This window comes from Macrotis lagotis, chromosome 2 (genome assembly GCF_037893015.1).
Source record: "Macrotis lagotis isolate mMagLag1 chromosome 2, bilby.v1.9.chrom.fasta, whole genome shotgun sequence".
Classification (NCBI taxonomy): Eukaryota; Metazoa; Chordata; class Mammalia; order Peramelemorphia; family Peramelidae; genus Macrotis; species Macrotis lagotis.
In genome coordinates this window covers 140,570,462-140,595,925 of record NC_133659.1, presented here as the reverse complement: position 1 = coordinate 140,595,925, position 25,464 = coordinate 140,570,462, and the positions used below count along the sequence as shown (strand labels likewise).

The 25,464-nt window shown below is 34.9% G+C and overlaps 1 pseudogene; it reads left to right on the top strand.

Moving 5' to 3' along the window:
* The window catches only part of LOC141511963 (surfeit locus protein 2 pseudogene), a 39,044-nt pseudogene extending 13,818 nt beyond the window's left edge, over positions 1-25,226 (top strand).
* Positions 25,227-25,464: the final 238 nt, after the last annotated feature.

Below are 25,464 nucleotides of genomic sequence, written 5' to 3'. Positions count from 1 at the left end.
TATATACTAACAAAAACATTGAAAAGACAAACTTCTTTGAAAGACAACTCTGATGGATTGACCAGCCATGATTACAGAGGAAGAGTGAGAAAGCATGCTTTAGATATCCTGGGAAAAGGGGGATAAACTCAGGGTGCAAATTGAGATGTATTTTTTTTTAGATGGCCAATATGGAAATAAGTTTTGTTTGACTATGAATATTTGTTTCAAAGATTCTTTCCCTTTTTTTCTCTTCCAAAAGGGTAAAGGAAGAAAGGAAAAAATAGAATTTTATTAATTGAGGTAAAGAGTCAGAGAATTCCAAGTATAGGGGTTAGCCAGTAAAAAAAGCAAAGCATGGAGAGAAGAAATGGAGTATAATATTTGAGGAAGTGTAAATAGGACAATATTACTATGTTGTAGAATCAATGGAGAAGGATAAGAAATCTACAAAGGTAGGGAAGGGGTCAGATTATGAAGAGCTTTAAAAATTAAATTCAGGATTTTACATTTATCCTGGAGATACACAAAGTCACTGAAACTTCTGATGCAACATGATCAGATCTACAGTTCAGAAAAGTCGCATTGGAAATTGAATGGAAGATGTGTTGAACTAGGAAGTGACTGGACATGGGAAGATCAATTAGAAGGCTATTGTAATAGTTCTTTGAAGAAGTGATAAGGATATGAACTAGGGTTTTGGCTATGTGAATAGGGAAAAGGGGAAAACCCTCCCTCCCTCCTCCAAGATTTGGTAGTTGATTAAATATATGGAGCTAGTGAAAGTAAGCAGTCAAGAATGACATGTCCTTTGTAGGCCTGAATGCCAGGATAATGGTGTCCTGGACAGTAATGAGAAAGTTCAGAAAAATAGTGGATATTGAAACATATTGAATTAGACTACCTAAAGAACATTTACTTCTAGATGTCTAAAATGCAATTGGTTTTGTGAAACTGTACCTGAGGAAAGAGACTAAGGCTAGAAAAATAATTCCAAGGAAGCTGATGAGATCACTGAGTGCAATGGTACAAAGCAAAAAAACTTGTGACATTTGGGGGACATCATGCCTAACAGTCTTTACCTGACCAAAGAACTAGTGAAAGATATGGAGAAGAAGCAGGATAAATGGAAAGAGAATAGAGAGAGCAGTGTCATGAAAGGAAAATGTAACAATAGTTAAATGCTATAGAAAGGTCAAGAATACTGATTATTAAGAAAAATTATTATTAATACTGATTATTAAGAAAAAACTAATTAAAAGATCTCTTGTAACTTTGGAGAGAGCAGATTCAGTTAAATTAAGTCAGGTTATATTGAAGTGGTTTAGAAGAGAGTAAGAAGATATTTGGGTTATGCATCTCGCCTCACCTCAATATCTCAGAATTCTTAGTTTCTTCTAAGTTACATTTCATGTAGTATTTCATCTGAGAAGTCATTTCTAATCATGGTCACTTCCTGCCCCCAATTCCCAACCAATTATTTAATGCATTCTTAACTGTTAACTTATTGAATTCTCAGTGAAATATAAACTCCTAGAAAGCAAAGTCTTTTTTGTTTGTTTGTTTGTTTGTAGTATCAGTACATATAACAGTATGTAGATCATAAGGACAAAGAAAGGGATAGGACCTTTGATTTCATGATGTGAGAATACAACTAATGAGGAAACTCCCTCTGCCAGTACAGGTCCACACTCTTTCTTTGGGGTACTGGGGCAGATTGCTTGCCCAAAGTCTCACAGTCGGTATATGTCAGAGGAGGCATTTGTAAGACATTTTTACAAATAACACCTTGTTTTATCCTCACAACTACCTTGGGAGCTGGATGCTATTATTACCCCTATTTTAAAAAAATAAAGAAACTGAGGCAAACAGATTAAGTGACTTGTCCAGAGTCACATAGGTAGCAAGTTTCTAAGACTGAATATGAACTCAAGTCTTTGTGAGTGAAGAACTTCCTACTATCACCATTATGTTATTATTATTATTAATATTGTTTATTATTATTAAAAGAGTCAAGTTCTGAAGAATATTCATTTATTTCTCCGAGATGAACCAAAGAAAATTGTTCCACATGTATATTTAATTTAAATAACTGTCTTAATAGCTGGAGGTATAAAGGATAATGATATAGAGGATTAGTTATAAGACATAAGAAAAAAGAAACACTAGCAGGGAAAGCATTTGAAATAAAAAATGTCTACTTTTAGCCACTAGATGGAGTAAAGCCAAAACAAGGGTCATTTGAACTCAGGTCTTCCTGTTTCTGAGGCATTCTTTCCATCTGTCATTAAATAAATGTTTATTAGATGGAATTAATTTAGATAAATTAAGCTAGGCTCACAATAATCCACCCAGCACACACTTAGCATGATTTTTAGCATAAACACTACACTTGTTTCAGAAACAGATTCTATCTTACCTTCTCTTTAAATTAAAAAAAAATTTAAATAAATATTAAAAGAATTTTAAAAGAGCAAGTGGGCATAGGAGAGAGACAGAGACAGATATACACAAAAACAGAGAGAGATATAGAGACACACACAGAAACACAGAGAGTGAGAGAGAGACAGACAGACAGAAACAGAGAGAGACAGAGAAAGACAGAGACAGAGACAGACAGACAGACAGGGGGGGGGGAGAGAGAGAGAGAGGTGTAGAAACATTCACTGTGTGTAGATGATTTTTTCAAGGAGTCAAACCATGAAAAGAAAGAAACAGAGGATAGTTGAATCAAAAAAGGATGTCTTAAGAATTGAAAAGGCATGGACATGTTTGTATAAAGCAGGAAAGGAGTCAGTAAATGGGGGGGGGGATTGAAGATAAGGGAACTAAGCAGTGAAAATAATATTGTCCTAGTTTTATTGGGGAGATTTAATATGTGTAAATTCAGGGTATCCCAATTAACTTAATCTGTGTCAAGACTTTTGAGACAATTTGTACTTGCATTCATTTGCTTAGGGTTTTACTTAGTTTCTCATTTACTTAGACAGACAGTCCTTCAATAATAGACAATCCCCAGAATCATGTTTACAACATTTCAAGAGTAGTAGAACCTATAAAATTATGCTTCATTGAGGTAGAAGAGGAAGACATTTGGGTATTATCAAAGGATATCAGAAAACATTGAGTCTCTAAGAAGAAAATCTCTAAATCGAGAAATTGCTCTTGTTTCCTTAAGCTATTTTAAGAATTATTTCTGAAATTAACATGGTTAGTAAAACTCTGTCTTTTAGTGAGAAAAACATGTGTTTGAGTCCTAGTTCCATCCTTTACTAGCAATATGACCTAGGACATGTCATTTTACCTCTCAGGATCTCAGTTTTTCCATCTATTGGATGGGAGTAATATTGCTTGTATGACTTCTCAAGGTAGTTGTTAAAAATGCTTCTTAAATTGCTATATAAAAATCACTATATAAAGTACTATAAAATGTGAACTAATATTTAGAAATTTGCTTTTTTGATGATTGAAAATTTGTCATGGTAATTATCTAGTTTTTACTGTTTTCCCATCAAGTTAATAATACTATCTTAAAGCAAAATAAATAGAAAACTATGATGATTATCCATGGTTCTACCAATTCTATTATTTTCAGGGAAAATTTTAGGTCATTAACTTTCCCCAAAATTCATCCCTCCTTCTTTCTTGCATCTTTTGAATCTTTCCCTTTTATTCACATAATCACCAGAAGTCAGGCCCTGTCTTCTATTGCCTGGACTAGTAAAATAGTTCTCTAATGGATCTCTCTACATTTAGTCTCTCCTGTCTCTGGGCCTTTGTACAGACTTTTCTGCATACCTAGAATACCTCTCTTCTTCAATTATGTTTGTTGGAACCCCTACCTCTTTTCAAGAAATAGCACAAGTGCCAAATTATAGGGAATGAAAGTCTTCCCTTATTTGCTCAATTAGTCCCTTTACACCATTGCTTTGAACTAATTTTTTCTATATTCTCAGTGTGCTTATTATTTGTAGTATTTAAATATTTATTTCCCTGCTGCATTTGTGAATATTCCATATCCTTCTAGCAGATTGTAAGACCTTTGAAGACAGGGACTATCTTACTTTTGCATTTATACATGTAACATGTAGTGTCTGACATAAAATAGGTGGTAATAAATTTATTTTAATGTATTTTATCAAAGTATATTGATCATCAAGTAGTAATGAATACTAAGCATTCTGCATTTGCTTGTTATACTATCCATTCTCACCTGCATGTCTTATTAGCATCTGAAACTCAATGTGTCTGCCCTACCTTGCATTCTTTTCAACTACTCTGTTTCAACTGCCCACTGAAAATGCCAATATTTTCCTTGTCTCCTAGACTTCAAAACTCAAAATTAAATTATATTTTTCTCTATTGATTACCCCTCAAATCCAGTCAATAACCAAATCCTATTATTATTCTCTCAGTGAACAAATGTGTCCCTCTATTGCTGGGTTCTGTTGACAGTGAAATTTGCTAAGAATTGACTGTCACTCCCTGAAATCAAGTGAATATGATATATATTCCTGCTAACAATATTTAGCAGCTGATCTAATTACTTATTATCACATTTTCAGTCTATTTTTAGTCAATATCTTTGATGTGAATTTATGTATGTTCAGGTTTAGTCTGTATAAGAAAAATACATTGATGAGGTTTAGAACTGAATGTTTGAACTTGATCAGCCAGAAGAATACCATAAAGCTGAGTGTTCTCAAGCAAGGAACAAGTGAAGCGGTCTCTAGCTTGACATTTCTGTGTTTGTTTTCTGATAACTCAGCATAGTATCTCACTTGCAGAAGGCACATAATATATATTTATTGACTTAAATTGAAGCTGTAAATGGAAACTGTAGAGACCTAGTTATGGAGATATGAAGTGAATAATCTATGATTATTCAAACAATCTCTGGTGAGGTCAGGAACAAAATAACTATCTGGGAGTTTTATCCAAGGGTGCTATCTATCCAAGTGACTAGACAGCTTCTTAAAGCAAATAAATACAAATCCTCTGGTCTTCAAAGCATGCCCAATATTTCTCAGCCAGCTACTCTCTTTCCTATCAGCAGAATTTAGATCCCAGTTATTTCCAATCACATTTAGATTGTTCTACTGCTGTTAGAACAAGTGGTTTGGAGAGGGTAAGCTGCTGTTTTCCTTTGCTCTCCACTGAATGTTTGGATTACACAAGCCATTGTGCTTGCACCATTCTTTGCTCTTCACTTTGCTTATCCAGTCCCCAATGTGACACCACAATGTTTGCTTTTGTTCATTAAGTTGTTTGAATGTCAGAAAAAGCATTGCAACTAGAAGAGAATTAACAGAAGAATAGTAACCCAGTTAGAAGAGAAAGTGGAAAGTACAATGTCTAACTGGCAGGGTTCTTAAAGAATCCCAGGGGAAAATATATACTGACTGAGAAATCTTGATTTCTCATGAGAAGTTAAGCTTCTAATATGAATAAGGTGTCAATTATAGTCATAATAATATGACAATATCATATTATCATAGGGTTTCTATGCCAACACAGAGGCAGTATGATACAGTTGAAAGAACCTTGACAAAAAAATGACCAAAAAAGACACATGATATATGTTGGAGGGGTTGTAAGGAAACAGGTACATTGATGTATGGTTGGTAGAACTATAAATGAATAAAATGATTGCACTTTAATTTTTAATACATTTTAATTTAGGTTTTAAATCCAAGTTCCTTATTTTCCTATTAGAAAGAACCAAATATCCTAATTTTAAGACCTCCAAAACTGACCAAGTATAAAGTATCAAATCAGATGTATGAAATGAAGCCCAAGTAATATTGCTTAATGTATCCATTAGTTCTAGATCCCAGATCCTGTAGAAAGAAGGAGAATTCAATCCTACAAAATAATAAAATGGATTAGTAAGAAGTATTGAGGCAGTCCAGGAGAACTCAACCAGCTGAAATTCATTCCTTGGAATTTTCAGGATTGATCATAATAAAGGGTTCAAAAATCAAAATTGTAAAACCAATAAAGTTCAGCTCATATGATCTAGAATCCTTTGGTTACTAAATTTAGGAGGAGTCAGTCAGTCAATTAACATTTATTATGTTCCTACTGTATACCAGGCATCTAAGTGATGGGAATACAAAGAAAAGCTAAAGTACATGATCTCGAGGAAGTTATAGTCCAGTTTTAAATCTACTTACCCAACTACTCACCCACCCACCTGCCTATCTACCCATTCACCAACCCACCCACTCATCTACCTACCTACCCACTTTATCTATCTATCTATCTATCTATCTATCTATCTATCTATCTATCTATCTCTCCATCTCACTATCTCTCTGTTTATCTCAATCTATAATAAATAAGAGATAATTCATAGAGGGGTGACAATAGGTCCAAAGGTCATTGGGAAAATCTTCTTGCAGGAAGTGGATTGTTAGCTGAGTTTTAAAGGAAATCAGGGAAGGCAGAAGATAGAGATGAAGATGTAGGGAATCTCAGATGAACCCCTTTTGGAATAAAAACATTAATTTTGGAAATTAAGAAATTATTAGCAACTTTGGAGAGAGATTAATACAATTCAGTTTAATGAAGCATAGGATCTATGATTCTATTATCTTCAGCGTGCCCCAAATCCAAATCTTCATTATATGAGGATAAATAGCAATCATCCCACAACTTTGGATTATTTTCAAATCACACACGCACACATACAGGATTATTGGGCAGTAGGAAGAGAGGTTATTTTTATTTCCCTATATCCTGTGGTTTTGTCTATTGATATGGTTATGCAAAGAGGTGTAATATATAACCACTTTAAGAAGAAAAATGAGCAGATAACTGAATCTGTGTACCTTTCACCCTTGCAAGAAATTTTAAGAATTACTGAACTACCTGAAAACCATGGACCTCTCTAAAAATAAAACCTGTATAGCATATTATATTTCAAGAAATCATCAAAGAAACTGTAGATCTTTAGAACCAAAGGGCAAAGTACAAATAGAAAGAATCTGTCAGGTGTCTCCTGAAGGAAACTCCCAAAGGAAAATTCCTAGGAAAGTTGTAGTCAAAATTCAGGATGTCCATGTCAAACCAAATATATATTACATTGCCAGATATAAAAATATAAATACTGACAAGCCACAAGCATGATCATGCAAAATTTAGCAGCTACTGCTTTAAAATAATGGAAAGAATGGAACATGATATTCCAAAAGGCAAAAGATACTTACATAACCCTCACACACACTCATACACACACATATAGTCTACACTAACTCACCCAAAATAACTGAATATAATGCTTCAGTGGGAAATGAACCTTTAATTGAATGAAGGTTTTCAAGAATCCATTATGAAAAGATTGAAGGCTAATATAAGAAACCTTGAAATGTAAACAAAGCAGTAAGGAGAAACTTTTTCTAAAAAGTTAAATGCAAATTAACAATAGGGGAAAAAATGGACAAGCACAATATTTTTACATTCTCGTGAGAGGAGGTGATTCAATCATCACTTGAAAACAGTGATGTCAACAATATACACATCAACCCCAACATTGTTAGAAACAATGTACATATCATATCGACAACAACATTGTGAGATGAACAACCCTGATGGAAGCAGCTCCTCTCAGCAATCCAAAGAGTTAGGACAATTGTATTAGATTGACTATAGACTATATGATCCCCATCTAGAGGAAGAAAAACAAAACAAAACAAAACACACACACACACACAAAAACAATCCTTCAGAATCTGATGAACACTGTATAAAAATTACATTTTATGTATCTTTCCCTTAATCCTAATTCCTCATACCAAAAATAACTAATCTGTAAATATGTTTATCAAAATATGTATGTACAATGGTAACCCGACTGTTCACTGATGAGGAAAGGTGGGTAGGAAGGGAGGGTGGAAAGAAATTTTGTAACTTAAAAATATACATGTGCACATGTGTGAAAATAAATAAATTTAATAAAAATTTAAAAAAGAAAACATTGTCATCATGGGTCATAAAAGAAGTCAAATAAGATAAAAGTCTGGGAATGATTTTTTAATATTTTGATGTTTTGTAAAAGGGAAGGGAAAGATGGATTATACTAGAGAAGGAAGGAAGTTAAATTATGGATTATTTTATATCACATTATCAAGGGGCATTAGAGAAAGTCTACATAAATATGAAAGGATAAATGAGCAAGTATCACTTTATTATAATTTTAACCTAATGCAATCTGAAGTGCACAGTACCTGGGAAATTTTTTTTTGCTACATTATAAAAATGAACAATTTAAAAATATTTTTAAGACTTGATACCTTTTATGGAAAGATTAACCAGGAGTCCAGATCAACAATGAGTTAGAATATTGTCCAACAACTGGAGGTTTTGGACTACATATACAGAGTGAGACACATCTTTGGATATGGCCAATGTAGGAATATGTTTACTTTACTATGTTAATTCATTGCAGAGAATTTGTTTTTCTTTTTTTTTCTGGGGGTAGTGGGAGTGGGCAAGAGAGTAGCAGTTAAGAAATGTAAGTATTGTTATTTGAAAAAAATAATTTTAAATATAAAAATCCTTGGAAAATATGGATGAATATTTTTTAGAACTTAACAAAGGATAACCTCCTCAGCATGCTGCATTAGAAACTTGATGAGCTGGAAAATGTCTATATGAAGCTATGTACAGATTTTAACCTATTTCCTAACTAGCTGATCAGGTCTCCCAGTAGATTGAAATCAGACCTAGAATCAGGAAGACCTGAGTTCAAATCCAGTCTCAGATACCTACTTACAATGTGACCCTGGAGAAATCACTTAACTCTCTTTACCTCAATTTCCTCATCTGTAAAATGAGTTGGGGAAGCAAATGGTAAATCAACCCATTATCTTTGCCAAAAAAAAACCCCAAATAGAATGTCTGCTGAAACAACTCAACAAATTCCTAACTATCCGAGGGCTTTTGATTTTGAAAGGAACTTTCTTCTACTGAGAAGTATTATGGTTAGGGCATAAGTCACATGAACGAGATTCAGAAAAACTATATGGTAAAGATATAGGGGGGAAAAGTGTAGTTGAAATGCAAAGAAGCTACATGAAGAGATCAAGGAGTGAGAGGGCTGGACATTGCATTTGTGATAGAAAGTATGAGAAGACATAGGGAATTGGGACTTCACTGTATGTTAGAGCTTGGATGAAGATGAGAAAGGAAGTGATTTGAGTAAAAAGTCACCTATGGTTGGTGAAACCACCAGAATATAATCCTTATTATCTGTCTTCCTGTATTGCTGCTTCAGAAAAACTTATCTGTTGATCATTTCATATCCTATTTTCCTACTATTTGTGAGAGAAGAATTATGTTGGAGGGAAGAGATTTGGTCTCCTAGTTTCAGTCATCAGAGTCTAAAGTTGGAAGTTTATTCCTTTCAAGGGTGATTTGTATTTCTACATTGCTTGAAATTGCTACTGAAGTGTATGGCAGTTTAGAATGTGTTAAGTTCTGGTCTCCAAATGTGTTAATTCAAAAGAGGGAGATTTTCCTCAGCTTTGACTGAGGTAGTAGTGTGATGGGGAAGAGAGTTGGTAAGCCAAATAAAGGAATAAGCTCAGCAATATATTCCTGAGATATTCAAATCTCAGTTGTTTATTAAGGCTGAAGAATCAGAAGTCTGTTTTTCCAGATAGCCATTCAGTATGTAGCATTTAGATAATGATCCACCTCACTATGAAGAGATTTTAAAAAGAAAAGAAACCAACTCAACATTTCATTGTCTTCTAATCTAATTTCTAGAAAATCTCTGATGAATTTTAAGGGAAAGCCTAAAAAGGAGCAAGGCTTTACATATCCTTCATATCAAATACTGCCCAATAACACATCCTTGACCAATATAGTGGAGAAAAGGTAAAAGCTCTTAAGCCTATGGTGTATTTATAGCATACTCATGTCAATGTATATATTTTTGTAGGGGTTGATATGTGATACTCAGTGACAGAAAGCTATGAGAGTGCTTATATTCGGGCTGGCCAGAGACAAATGTCACCACTTTGCAACAATATACGTTTATCCTCATGTATTCATTTGCTCATTACATGTTCTTTCCATGATAAATTAAGATTTCTGATATATTGAAAAGAATAGTGATACCCTGGATTCAAATACTAGTTCTTACCACTTTCTACATATATGGGCAAATAATTCATCTTCTAAATCCTTAGTTTAATTATCTGTAAACAAACAGGGTCAGATTATTCAGCTTTCTCAGGTACCAACCTGCTCTCAGTCTTTTATTCTAGTTTCCTCCAGGTTGAAACATGAAGAGCATTCAGCTCAAAAAAAATTAGGAGATAATTATTAGAAGCTACAAAATAGTTTCTGTATTGTCCTAGGCTGTACTGAATCCATTTTTCAATCTCCCTTCTCTCAAGGACAACAATGAGGGAAGATACTATTATGATAATCCAAGGTTAGAAGTATCCTTGATCTGGCACTTAACTACCTGTGTGACCCTAGGAAAGTTAATCTCTCTAGGCCAGTTTTTCCCAGTTCCCCTTAATGTTAGTGCCTTTCATGCTGAGATTACCTTCAGTTTATCCTGTGTATATCTTGTTTGTACAAACTTTTAGGCATGTTTTCTTTCCCATTAGGATAGGAGTTCCTTGAGAGCAGATACTATTTTTTTTTTACATATTCTTAGGTTTTAGCACAATGCCTGGAATATAAATGACTATTTGCTTGATTTATAAAGTAAGGGGATTGGACAAAGTAACCTCTAGGATTCCTTGGATATATATGCTGCTATAGGTCTGTTATTCTATGATGTTAGGAACATTTGAAAGGGACACAATGTGTTAAATAATTGAACTATAGAAATTTGGTTTTGAGTTCTCTCTGTTTTCTTGCTAGATAAAACATTTGATTTTTACTTTTCATAATTTATTTTGATTATTAAATGTTGTAATAGTAATTTGTTTTCCATGGGTGTTGAATAATAAGAAATAGAAATCTATTAATGCAAAATGCTTTATGCTATTTAGTACCCCCCAAAATTTCAAATGAATTGATATTACATTAGTCTGAAATAGGTATTTTTGAAGGGGGGGGGACTCTTTGTTAGCATGCATTTTACTCCATTTCTCCATGAGATTGTTGCTTTGGGGAGTGTATGTAATGTGTTTGAAATCCCGTGCTTTGGCAAAATCATCAAATTCCTTTGTGGAATATTGAGGCCCATTGTCAGAGGTAATCTTTTTCAGGGATTCCGTGATTGGCATACACAACCTTCAATTTGTAGACTGTTGTGGTATTTGTGGTATTGTTCAGTCTTTCCAATTCAAAGACTCTCATAGAGTAAAGTTCAGTTATAATGTGGCCTTTGTTGTTTCACACAAACAGATTGGTGCCAATGGTCGGCCATGGTTCTATTGGCATATCATGATGCATTATTGGCTCTTTAGAATTTACTCTACACCTATTAGAACCGATTGAACATTTTGAGATGTCAGTCAATTTGCTGACACACAATAAACCACAAGAATACATCCAGATTGCTGGTTTGCATTTTTCCATGCCCATGGGCTGAGGGTGGATTTGTGCTAACATAGCTAATCTTGATGCATGTGTAATAACCATTTTCATACTGGCCTAGAACAATAGCTCATCTCATAGATTTAGAAGTTTGCATTGCTAAATATCTTTCTTGTATCATTATCTATATTAGTAATCTCCCACAACTAACCTTAATTCTCCTTCCTATAGAAAGAAGGGAAAGAGAAGATTTGTCAAATTACCTAGTACACTCATTTGTAAAGGAGTCAAAGCATACCTAGAAATAATAATGCCTCTTTAGCTACAAAGGGGAGAGTCTAGTCTAGTACCATGATTAGCTGATCTAAGAACACTATTTCTTTTCAAGAAGATTCAATTTTACTAAGTAATTTTTTTAAAAAAGAAGACAATATCAGAATATTAGAACTCAAGTCTCTTGAGTCTCAGGCCATGATTCTTGCATATATATTTCATGTCCTTCCCATTTCCCATTTTCTTGACCTTTTACTATTCTGTTTCAAGTATTCCCATCACTGTTTCACATTGGACTAAAGTAGTAAAGGATCCATCTCCTTTTAAAAGTCTGTATCTGTAGTTCCAAACTGAAATCTGTAAAAACTTTCTTGGCTTCTCCACCCAAACAGCTACATCTAGTACCTTCTCTCTAAGAATTTCTTCCATTTATTCTGTTTTGTATGTATATGGTTGATTGTATGCTTTCTTCTTTTTAGAGAGCAGGGAAAGCCTATTACCTGTCTTTGTATACTTTTAGTGAGAGTAGTGCTAGCTCAAAATAGATGCTTTGGAGTCAGAGTATATAGATTCAGATATCCCTTCTTATGTTTACCTCCATATGTGACCAAGGTTAAATAAATCATTTAGCCTTCTTCTGTTTCAGTTCCCTCATTTGAAAAATAAGGGAGTATTTGAATTCAATATGAAACTCTAGCCTCTGAAGTTCCTTCTCCCTGTTGCTCTATGAGCAGGATCCTTTAAAGTTGAGATTAAACCCGATTAATAGCCTACAGCACCAAATCTGCTTCTTTTTCCCCCTCCTCTATATGTTTGTGCAGTCATATATATATATATATATGTATGTATGTATGTATATACACACATGTACACATGCACATATGAAGTATTGTGATTGTGTGTGTATTTGTATGTATATATGCATGTATGACTACCAAGAAGTGCCACCTCTGAGAGGCAAAGCAGATATACACTATTCTGAGAATTATTCTCATCATCAAGTTGAACCAATGTGTGTGGTCCATCTCGCTGGCATTCTTTTGATCAACAGATACCAGGCTGATAGACTGTGTTGATTGATTTGCCTGAAATTTGTGGCCACCATTCACATAGAAACAACCCCTGCTGCTTTTAGTTTCAGTCTGAAATCCTTTCCCATGAGGTGCCCTTCCAATGGAAACTTATGTTGTGCCAATTGGTTTGGGATCCATTGCCAAATGCTGTAGAAAGGAATGGTTCGGGTTCACACTCTGCTGCATGCAATGGTTTCATCTCTACCATTCAGCTAACACTGAATTGTTGTTTCTTGTTCAGTCATTTTTTCAACTGTGTCTGACTTTTTGGGACCCCATTTGGTTTGTTCTTGGCAAAGATATTGGAGTGATTTTCCATTTCCTTCTCCAGGTCATTTTAGAGATGAAAAAACTGAGGCCCAAGAAGGTTAAATATGACTAGACTTGAACTCAGGAAGATGAATCTTTCTGACTCGTGTTCTATCCACTGTGTCACTGAGACTCCACAAGACTGAATTACACATCAGCTATTAGGCCACTATGGCAAGGCTGAAGTCACAGATAAGCTCTGGCATTTATCAATTTATATGTTTAGTGGCATTATGCAAAGTTACTTGGATAGTCAAGAAACCCCTCTTCCAAAAAGGTAGACAGAGATTGCAACAGGGGTGTCTGTCTTGTCTTTTCAATGAATCTCAGAATACCAATATAATCTATTCACATAATGGAATAAGTGCTTCAGTTCATAGACTCAAAGCCTTTCATGGTTGAAGTCAATTTGAATGCATTATTCTCTGGGGTTGTGAGGTCATGCTCAATATTTTGTTGTTGTTGTTGTTCTGAGGTTTGGGATGATACTAATGCCTTCATCTTCAGGATTAAGGAAAAAAAAAGGATGTGGCCTGTCAGAGAGGGAAAAAAAATATTTTTTGGTTTTAGTTTAGTTACTAGCTAAATGGTTCTACAGACCTTTGCTGACTTTTTCCATAAAATTTGCATCTAGCAAAAAAGAAAAAATTAAAAAAGGATTTGTGCTCAAGGCAGTAACATATGTTTCATATTTACCAAAGAAAGTTTTTAGTACCTTTGCATTTCTTTCCCTGTCTGATGTGCATCTCTTCCTTTTTCTATCTGAGCAGCAGTAGTAAGTAGCTGCACCCTGACCCTTCAGATTGTAATCTTCAAATGACCAGGAAATACTGACTTCAGAAGTTGTCTGAATTTTTCTATGCCTCAGGAGTCCCAGACCATTCTGAGTGCAAAAAGGCTAAAATAATAATAGCTATATTAAAAAAGTCTGGGGATTTAGTCTACCACTATGGCAACAGGTAACCTTTGGTGCTGTGTATTAATCAAATTCAACAACAGTAAACCTTGATTCCAACTCTTAGAGTTGCAAAAGAACATTTTAAATAGTGGTTGCAAAAGAAAAATGTCCATATATAATAATGGGTTTGAACTCACAAAGTCCTGGGTTCAAATCCTGTATCTAACACTATGACCTTGGTCTAATCACTTAATTTATTTGTACCTCAGTTTCCTTATTTGCAAAATAATGAGAAGGTTGGACCAAATATCCTCTGTTCCAGGTCTAAATTTTTGATCCTATGAATATACTAGTTAATCAATGCATATGCATCTTTGGTCAATTTATTCAAACTCTTTGACCAGAGTTTTGTCATTTGTAAAATGAAAGAGTTGTTGTAGATGAGATTTGAGGGGGTGTTTTTGTTTTTGTTTTAGTTTTTGCAAGGCAATGGGGTTAAGGGGCTTGCCCAAGGCCACACAGCTAGGTAATTAAGTGTCTGAGGCCAGATTTGAACTCAGGTACTCCACTGCTCCACCTAGCCGCCCAGAGATCTGAAGTTTTTTGCTTCTCTAAATCTATGTTCTTATGCCAACAAAAAACCCCCCAACCTATATTAATGACAGGAGCACAGATGTTTACAGCACTTCAAATATGAATATATTTTACTCACAATAACTCTGAGAGATAGGTTTCACCAAAGTAATTATTGTAATCATTTTGCAAATGAGGGGTTAGAGGCAAAGAAAGTTTAAATGTCTTGCCCAATGTCTCAAAACTAACAAACAGGAAAGCCAGGATACAAACCTATTCCTTCTGTATTCATGACTTGTACTCATTCTATTTCAACACTGTTTCTCTCCTGAATTATTAGCTCTCACCATGATTATATTAAGTTTTGGCATTTCTTATGTTTCTTCCTCTTCCATAATATGTCTTTTCAAAGGTCTTTCTTTGCATTGGTGATGATGAAATATCATCTTTTTAACACTTTCCATAGACCATAAGCTGTCTCAGTAAGAGTCTTCTTTCTCTATCTATTCCTGGTTTAGAATCAGGAAGACCTGAGGTCAAATCTGACCTCAGATTATATATATATATATATATATATATATATATATATATATATATATATATATATATATATATATATATTATATATATATAATATATATATATATATATTAATTAGATATGTGACTCTGGGCAATTCATTAACTTCTAGCATCCATATTGGGGCATCTAGGTGGTACAGTGAATAGAGTACTGTGAACAGAGAATCAGGAGGACCTGAGTTCAAATTTGATCTCAAAAACTTTGATACTTACTAGCTAGATGACCTTGGGCAAGTCACTTAACTCAGATTACCTAGCCAGTCAGGGCCCTCTTCAGTTGTCCTGATTCATTTCTGGTCACTAGATTCAGGTGACTTTGGAGGATGAGAGCACCCTCTCACTCAAATTCAATTCATGTGCTTCTCGGCATCACCTCCCTGATATAATGGTGTTCTTTGAAAGTAGAGGACAAAAGATAATAAACAATAACATCCATATCCCAGGACTGTAATGAGGATCAAAAGAGATAATAATCGTAAAGAACTTAATATAGTATTTTACAAATATAGTACATAGTGAGTAAAATATGTTATTACTATTATTATTATTACCACCTAAAGATACAGCTTCCTATGCATTCAGAAAGCAGCTTTTCTACTATAATCTTTCCTTCATCTGAAACAGAGGTCTGGCTTTTATCCCAACTATCAAAATTATTAGTCTTAGCTTCCTTTCTAGATGACCTTTATGCTCTCTTATCTTATAAAATGTCTAAAAGTAGATCCTACTACATTCCCTTTTAGGCTCCTTTTCCTGCCCACATTACTATTCTTCTTTCGTAAAACCAGAAACTCCTCAGTGACTGGAATTTCATCTTAATCTTTGAGGGCTGGCTGGAAAGTCTTTGCCCACCCCAGTTTGTTGTTATAGTTTCCTACTGTTATCCAGCTCTGGGTGGCTTTCTACTGGCTGGTCTTGCCTACCACTTTCATATATCTTCCAGCATCCTCAACTAAAAGGCATTTGTGTAAACAGCAACTTCTCCTGGGATTGCAGATGGGTAGGCTCTGGAAATCACATTTCTACTTTCATCTTATCCTTTATAAACATCCATTCTGATTTTCATCTAGATCAGGGACAAGAGTCTTCCACCTCAGAGGGAATTTTATATGCCAAGATATAGTAGAACCTGTAACTAGAACTTCACATGGGCATTAGGATTTTTGCAGATCGATCAGCTTTATTTTCTTGACCTTGAAGTCTGGATGACCAAGGAAGGACCCAGTCCCCTGACCTGTTTCCTAAATCTCCATAGACTATAGCCCACAAAGCCACCCAGGCAGTCTTCAGCAGGGCTATAGCCACCATAAACTTTGTTTAAACAAAGATTACAAGACTGGGGCCACACATGGTTTTCCCACCAGGCCTACTAAGAAGACAGTTTGTCAAGAATTTGGACAGAACAGATTGGTTCCTACTAAAATGCTGATGGGTACAGAGGTACAGGGTTGCTGTTGGATTTACACTATTCTTTTTAAAAAATGGTAAATTACCTGGAGTATTAGGATTTTTCTGAATAGCTCAAATTTTGAATTTGGTAAAAACAAAATTAGTCAGGAAAATATTGCTCTGTAATTCTATATTGTGGACTAGAGAAATAATACTTATTTAGCTAAGACCAATGCTCCACCTCAAGAAATCTTTTTCTCCATGTGTGAACAATATTCCAAAAATTGGATAAAGAGATATGATAATGTTCCCCCAATATACTTTATTCAAAATAGCTGACTAAAAGTTCTTTAACTATGTTAACTTGGAAAAATATTTGGTTTGCCTCCTGTTCCCAAAGTATTATTTTTCTAAATATTAAATTCTTGAAGATGACTTATAAACGGACAGAATATTCTCATAACAGAGTTCTATATAGAAGGAGCCCTTGCTTTTGAATCTGGGAACTTTATGTTCAGTTCTTGTCTTATTCTTGTCTTACCTTAGACAAAGATGAGTCAAGAAACATTTATTAAATGCTTCCTATGTGGCAGGAGATGTGCTAGAATCTTAGAATTCCTGGGGATATACTCAAGAAACTCAAATGGGAGAGATGACATGAAAAAAAGGTATTGTGTATATAAAATATATTATGAGATAAATTGGAAATAAGCTCAGAGGGAAGGCAAATTCATTGAATTTGAATCCTGACTCTCATAATATAGGAAAAATTGTCCAGTCTTCCAACATGAAGCTCCTGGAGTTCCTGGTATTGGACTGATGGTCACGGAATCTAAAGGATGAGTTTAAGTTCCAAAATACCAATACTCACTGTTAGAAGTTAAGGCTATTTTACTTTGAAAGAGATGAATAAACCCATTAACGTCAAAGGGAATTATGAGTGCCTGTCCAAAGAATATAAATTTGTATTTTAAATTATATTAGCCAATTTATTCTTCAGATAATAGCTGTTTAACCTTCCCAAATTCCAGGCATCTGATCTGATCTAAACAGGGCAAGTTTAAAGACAGAGGGCTCATTAAAGTTCATAGCCTTTTAACAGTTCTGATTTGGTCTACCAGAACTGAATTAGAAAGTCCAATCCTTTCTTTTGAAGATATAGACAGAGCTCCTGGAGCTACATAATATGGGTCCTCAGTTATTCTTTATTAACTGAAATTTTAGAACATCTAGATCCCAGGAAGCCTCTGCACTGATTTTGAGCACCATGGAATAGTTCTTCAAATCATATTGTTTGGTCAAAGATGAATGTTTGCAGATATGGCTCTAGTATATTGCTCAACTGCTCTCAAAGGCCAAAGCGTATCTGCCATGACATCAGCACAATGCCTGGATAAGTCATTTCAAGCTTAAGTCCAGTTCAATTTATATAGGAGTTTTCTATCATCTGAATGTTTCCAATTTGTTGTGCTTCTGTGAAAGAATTTCTTTATCACTAGGATAAGAAGTAAGGCAGGTTTAGAATTAGAATCAGAAATAGGCAGGCTATTTAACATATACAGTCTTAACTTTACCCCCAGTTCAACCACAGGTTTCCTGGCTTGCAAACAACTTGCTAATGGTCTTGTAATAAGTATCACAGCTGCATGCTGCCATCTGCTGTCCTCACGGCTTCTAACAAGCACCTGAGCCAAGGAGTGCCTCAAGGAAGAAAGAAGGGTAACACCATTGGACAAAGAGGGCTGCAATTAGCAACCTTGGCACCAAGAAGAAAAAGCTCACAAGAGATTTTCTATGGAACTATAACACCTTTTTCTACCCATGCTGGAGTTATTGTCCACACTTGACATTGGTGACATTGGTGCATTGGTTCTCTATAGAGCATCTACAGATGTAGAAAAATGTTTGCATGTGGAGAAAGAATTATATATATGATAAAGAATATATAAATATATTATACTTGCTTGAAGGGAAAGTTTCATGATCCCTTTGTTAAGGGACTGCTTCATTGCTTTTCCTCTCCATAGATGGAGGAGTGATTACTGCACAAAAAAAAAAAGGCTGCATTTAAGAGCAAAGACTAAGGAAGTTGAAAAGACTCCATTTTTGAAAAAAATATCTCTGACCACTGACCTTCCTTATTGTAACTCTGCCCTTTGTTCTCATTTATCACCAAATTTCCTTAATTATCTCCATTCCTATTGCAATGTAAATTCTATTGTCATGCTACAATTCATTATCAACCTTTTTGATTTTTCTACCTTTAGGTTCCTGTCTTGAGTCTGATCCTGTTGAGTTTGTCTCCTGTTGAGAATGTCTCTTAGACATTTTTCCATTTCATACATTGATTCAGGGGCATAAATAATACTCTCCATAATCTCTCCTTAATTCTGTGATTTTTCTATATGCTCTTTGTTTAGTTCTTTTCTTCATCTTTCCCTTCTTGTTAACTGTGTGAATTCCTCAAGATTATTTCTCAATTTGGTGTTAATTCCTCTGCTTTTCTGCCTTTCAGTTTACTTTCAGTTTACTTTTAAGAACTGGGTTCATTGAAGTGACTTCAATGATTGTGTTTTCAGATGATTTATCCTGAAGATTCATGATTCCTCATTGGTCCTATATTTTTCCACTGCGTTCAGGAGACAGTGAAATAAAATTTCCTAACTTTGTGCAGTTGTGTCAATATACCCTTTAAAAAAATTGACCCCAGTGTTTAATGAGTGCTATTTCCTTTAGAAAATTTAACTAAGAGTGAAGCAGATGTGGCCTTTGGAACTTCAGTACTATTCAGAGACAAGTAGATATTTTCCTGTCCCTATAAACCTGTAGAGATCTATCCTTTTCTGACTCATTTGAACATGATCTCTAATCTACACACAGAAGAAGAGATCACTGACTAAATTAAGTACTAGAAGGACAATGTCTTTATAAGGAACAGCTTTGATTTTAGATTCTTTTTTTTTTTAAGGTTTTTGCAAGGCAATGGGGTTAAGTGGCTTGCTCAAGGCCACAAAGCTAGGTAATTATGAAGTGTTTGAGAATGGATTTGAACCCAGGTAATCCTGACTCCAGGGCCGGTGCTGGTGCTTTATCCACTACACCACCTAGCCACCCTGATTTTAGATTCTAACAGATTCAGTTACGGAGTTGAAAAGAGAGAACTCATGATTATATTACTATATTTGCCAGGCTTATATTGGCACATGGAATGACTTTTCTTTTTAGATTTTATTTAAGGCAATGGGGTTAAGTGACTTGCCCAAGGTCATACAGCTAGGTAATTATTAAGTTCTGGGGTCAAATTTTAACTCAACTGACTCCAGGGTCAGTGCTCTATCCACTGTGCCACCTAGATGCCCCTGGAATGACTTTAAAAAGGAGACTCTTTGTCATATGCTTAAACCCCAACTGAGTGTAAATGTTCCTTCATTCATTCAATCAAGTGATATCCATTTTCATAACTTAAGAATTCATCTAATTAATTGCACATTCCATATATTAATGATTAAAGAACAAAAACATTTAGACACTGAAAATTTCATCCAAATGAAATATTTCTAAATTCATTAAACCCCAATATTAAGTATCTGAGATGTAAAGAACATGGATTGGTTTTCAGGAAATGGACCATACATAGTACTTATAATATAATATCATAATAATTGTGTACTCTTTAAACCCATACTCTAGGGTAAAAAAAAGTTCTTTTTGCCAGGGACACTGATTTCTACATCCTGAGTTCAAAATGAAGAGACAGGCTTTCCAAGTAGTTAAAGACATAGTATCCTTTTGGAATTTCACACAAGATCACAAAAGGAACATATAGGTTATTGAATTCAACTCCATTATTTTGCAAATTTGAAAGAAGTTGAAAGAGGATTTATAACAACCTTTTTTACCTTTCCAATTTTTCTTTCTGCCCCTTGAAATCCAAGCAGAGAGTAGTGGCAGGCCATGATACACTGCTATTTACTAAAAATGCAGTCATAGCTTCAAAGAAATGTCACGAATTTTGGAATCTGCATTTGGAGAGAATCTGAGCTCCTTCGCATGTAAAATCATGCTCACTAGTCTGTTACTCTGGCATTTGAAAAATAAGCAAGTGGAAAGTTCATTATTCTCATTCATCCTGACTTCCATCTATTTCTGAGTTCTCTACTCTTTGCTCTGCCCTTTTAAAAATTTCCAACATATCAGTACAGTTTAGAGGCTCTCTTGGTGTCATTTATCACCAAATTTCCTTAATTATCTCCATTCCTATTGCAATGTAAATTCTATTGTCATGCTACAATTCATTATCAACCTTTTTGATTTTTCTACCTTTAGGTTCCTGTCTTGAGTCTGATCCTGTTGAGTTTGTCTCCTGTTGAGAATGTCTCTTAGACATTCTTCCATTTCATATATTGATTCAGGAGCATAAATAATACTCTCCATAATCTCTCCTTAATGACTTATCCTTAATAATTATCACTCACAGGGAGTTTTGACCTAGTATTCAGTAAATTTAGCATCAATGCTAATTAAGTGCAGCATATCTCTTTAGATATAGTTTAGGACTTGGTTAAATATTTATCATAGGATTGATGTGAAATGTTTCCCAACAGACTGAGTTGTTGACCATTTATTCTTCACTTAATTACAGAGGTTGGAAACACTTACTTCCAGTGAAAATCTGAATCCCATTATCAAGCTTTCATATAATGATATAACCTCACCTGGGTGTTTACACAGTAAAGCCATACTGATGTAAGGGAGGAAAAAACATACATGCATGCTACTTTGATGTTCACCAGCCATGTATGGGAGTAGAGAAAGGCTAGAAACACAGAAGTAATTGTAGAGGTCAGACTGATGCAACATTTTACCTTAATGCATACTGAAATGGTGTCTAAGAATCAAACTATTTCAAAGCAATAATAGATGATTGTTACTTAGGTTGTGTTAGATCCATAATGACATTTATTGCCAAATATCAAAATGAAGTCATTCTACATATCTAATTGTGTGGTTTTGGGGGGGGGGGGAGTGAAATGGTAGAAAAAGTACAATGTTCAAGGAAACAAGAAGTCAAATTGATTCTAATATTAATTAGTGATATAACTTTGAATAATCTGATCAGCCTATCAGAGACTATATTTTCTTATCTTTAAAGTACATAATACTTAAATTTCCTTCCAGATTCAAAATCCTATGTTTTAAGTAATCCAGAATGTAGAGCTATTGTACAGAAAAATAGGGAAAAGTTAGTATTTTCATTTTATAAATAACCAAATCATTGATTCAGAAAGATATAGTAATGTTTTCTAATAGTTCAATGAAGCAGTGATGTAACTTTGCTTGAAATCTAGGTCTTTTGCTTCAGAGCAAGCATCCTAAATGATCTTTATGTTCTCTTCCAAATCTGAATCCTAGGACCATATTCCTTTTAATAATGTAGGAGGCATTTTAAGCAAAATTAATTTAACATTAATAATAATATCAAATAATAGCATTTATATCATGCTTTTAAAATTGCAAAACACTTTAAAATATTATTTCTCTTAATCCTTAAAACAACCCTTGGAGATAGGAGTTATCGGTATCCACATTTTAAAATGGATGAAACTAAATTAGATGTCATGACTTGCCCAAGGCTGCGTAGCTAGTAAGTTTATCTGAGTTCCGGTTTAAAATTGTCTTCTTGAATCCAGGTTCAGAACTTTATGCACTGTATTTATTAAACATCTACAATGGGCTAGGCACTGGGGCTCCAGCTACAAAACAAAAATGTCTCTTTCCTCAAGAAGCATATATTCAGAGTTTCTTTTTCACTGATTGAAAAATTCATTCACCAGTCAGCAGCCTAGTTGGCAGCAATGGCTGGTTAAACCAATCACCTGCAGCTCATCTTGCAATCAAGCTGCCTTTTAATGAGTTTGTTAAAAATTAAAGTTTAACTACTTGGAAAGAATACAAATTATGGATATGGTCCTTCTTCAGACACAAATCTAAACAAATAGGCAACAAATATGCAACCTTCAGACTTAAATTTAAACAAATATGAAACCTGTTAAAAAAGCTAGGCTTCCTGTGTTATTTCAAAAGTGTAAGAAAATCTCTAGACTATAGAAGAGTTTCTTCAAATTAAAATCCAAATCATAATCAAATGGTCTAAACTAAAGATATATAATTTTGAAAATGCTCACCTGAAGCTATGTGATTAAAAAAAGTTTTAGGGCTAAGTAGTAATAGACATACAGACATAGACAATACTTTGCTTAGTTTGAGAATCTACCTAATTAATTACATATTCTGCATTTTAACAAGAAATTTATTAGTTTAGACACTGAAAATGTCACCTGTCAAATAACATATCTTAGAACTTATATAACCCAAACCTTGGATGAATTAGATTTCCTGCAAAGTCTTTCTCTGCCAAGTTTGAGTATAAAGGAATCTTTTCTTTCAAACGTAGAGTTATAAACTTTTGAAAATGAGATTTGTTAAAGATAATGCCAAGGGTAGCTTTGGTACATTGTGAAGATATCCATGGAACTAATTAACATTATAATTGTTTACAAAATTCAGATCAGTTTTATATCATTATGATAATACCCTTCAGGAATTAAACTATGAAAGAGATTTTCATTTCAGCTAAAGCTACCTTCATGGTGAGTGACTCTTTCCAATGAAGCACAATAGCATGGCAAGGGCAGGTGACCTTAGGCCAAACATTTTAGCTCTCTAAGGTTCAGTTTCCTCATCTGTGAAATGAAGGGATCTCTGATTAGATAGTCTCTGAAGTTCCCTCCAATCCTGGCACTTATTTAATGCATATTGAGGTTATATCTGTTACCAATAAATACTCTTTGAAAAGTCCTCTATTTAGCTGACAAAATTCATAGTAGGCTGGTGGACTGCTTAAAGAATTTGAGTCTTTCTTTCCCAAATGGTCTTATTCAACCTATCACTCTACTATGATTCAAGCAATTCATGGGTTATATTCCCCAAAAAAGAGGGGTGCCAAATAAGCAATTCCTTTTCAATTAGACCTGGATCGTATAAATAAGTCACTGTAATAGTTAAGATGGTAGTACTAAGATCTTGATTTCTTTTTCTCCTTGACTATGACATGACTGAATATTTCAGCTGAAGGGACAAACCTCTTCTCTTGTTTCTTTAAGAGAAATGCTTTTATTTCACTAGAATTTTCTGTGACTGGTCTCTCAAATGTGTGTTCCTCCTTGAAGTAATCACCAAGTTAGGAGTTTCCTAAAAAGTGTACTTTTTTTTTTGTTTGGTTTTTTTAGGTTTTTGCAAGGCAAATGGGGTTAAGTGGCTTGCCCAAGGCCACACAACTAGGTAATTATTAAGTGTCTGAGACCGGATTTGAACCCAGGTACTCCTGATTCCAGGGCCGGTGCTTTATCCACTGCCGCCTAGCTGCCCCAAAAGTGTACTTTTGCGGAAAAGATCTTCCCTGGAAGATTAGATTAGATTAGATTACAGAATTACACTACCTAGGAAACTTCTCCCTCTTCTATGCTCACAAATATGTCCAAACACAATTATTCCAGGCCATATTTCTTCTGGCAAAGGGTTTCTATAGGAGCTCTATCAAAGAGAATATTCAAGATCTCAGGAGTAGTTAGTTGTGATATACAAACATAATGGAAAATTATTGTGACAAAAAGAAATATAAGAGCACTTAGATGACACAGTGGATAGAGTTACAGACATGGAGTCAGGAAGACTCTTTTTCCTGAGTTCAAATCTGACCTCAGATCATTACTAACTGCGTGAATCTAGGCAAGTCACTTAATGCTTTTTGCCTCAGTTTCCTTATCTGTCAAGTGAGCCAAGGTAGGAAATTGCAAACTATTCCAGTATCTTTGCCAAGAAAATCCCTAACAGGTCCAGGAAGAGTTAGACATGGTCTGATGCGTGGGTGCTGCCAGAGGTGCAGGAATTTTTCCTGGGCCACTGTGGGCCACAGTTGTACCCTGGCAGGGCCAAGGCAAGGTACAGATTGATAGGTCATGAATTGCCCAGCTGCCTGTCAGACTTCCAGGCCTATACTAGTGGCAAGAAGTATCAGCGGCTAGACTTTCAACTCTGAAGACTTTGAGCCACACATCGTTCCAAGCACCAAAAATCTGAACCAAATGTTCTGCAAACTCACCCTTTGGCATATCAATAGGCTTCCAGAACACATTGTACGTCAAGTCAGGGCTGGCGCTACCAAAAGGCTCTGCACAAATATGAGGAATGTCAGAAGCTGGGTGTGGAGTATGTTCCTGCCTGTTTGCTGCAAAAGAGGGGGAGACAGGAAGACTTGATTGATGGTGACCAGCAGCCCAGAAAATGAGGATTTCTGGAAGCCAGAGTCCAGTGATGAAAAAGACCAGAGTGATGATAGCATGACTGACTTATACCCACCTGAACTGTTCACTGAAAAGAACCTAGGTGAGAATAAGGAACTACTTAACAGACACTGAATTCAACAATACACAACTCTCAGGAGAGAATGGAATGAATAGAGGAGAGAAGATGGAGGTGGACAGACCAATGTGCACCAAGAGGACCTAGAAGTCTGCTTCAATGAAGAAGTTCAAGAACCATCACTGAAAACCTAAGCGCTTCAAAAGAGAAACAGAAACAAAATAACTTTTTGTATAATTGAATTAGTAAGGTTGATGAACGTAAAAAAAAGAGTTAGACATGACTGAAAAAAAACTGAACAATAAAGATGATTATGAAGAATGAAGAGAAACATATGAATATTTATGGGAAATAATGAAGAGGGAAGAAAGCAAAACTAAAAGAACAATGTATATAATGAGTATAATAATATAGATGAAAACAATACTAAAAGGTAAAAAAATCCATGTCAAAGTAAAGGACA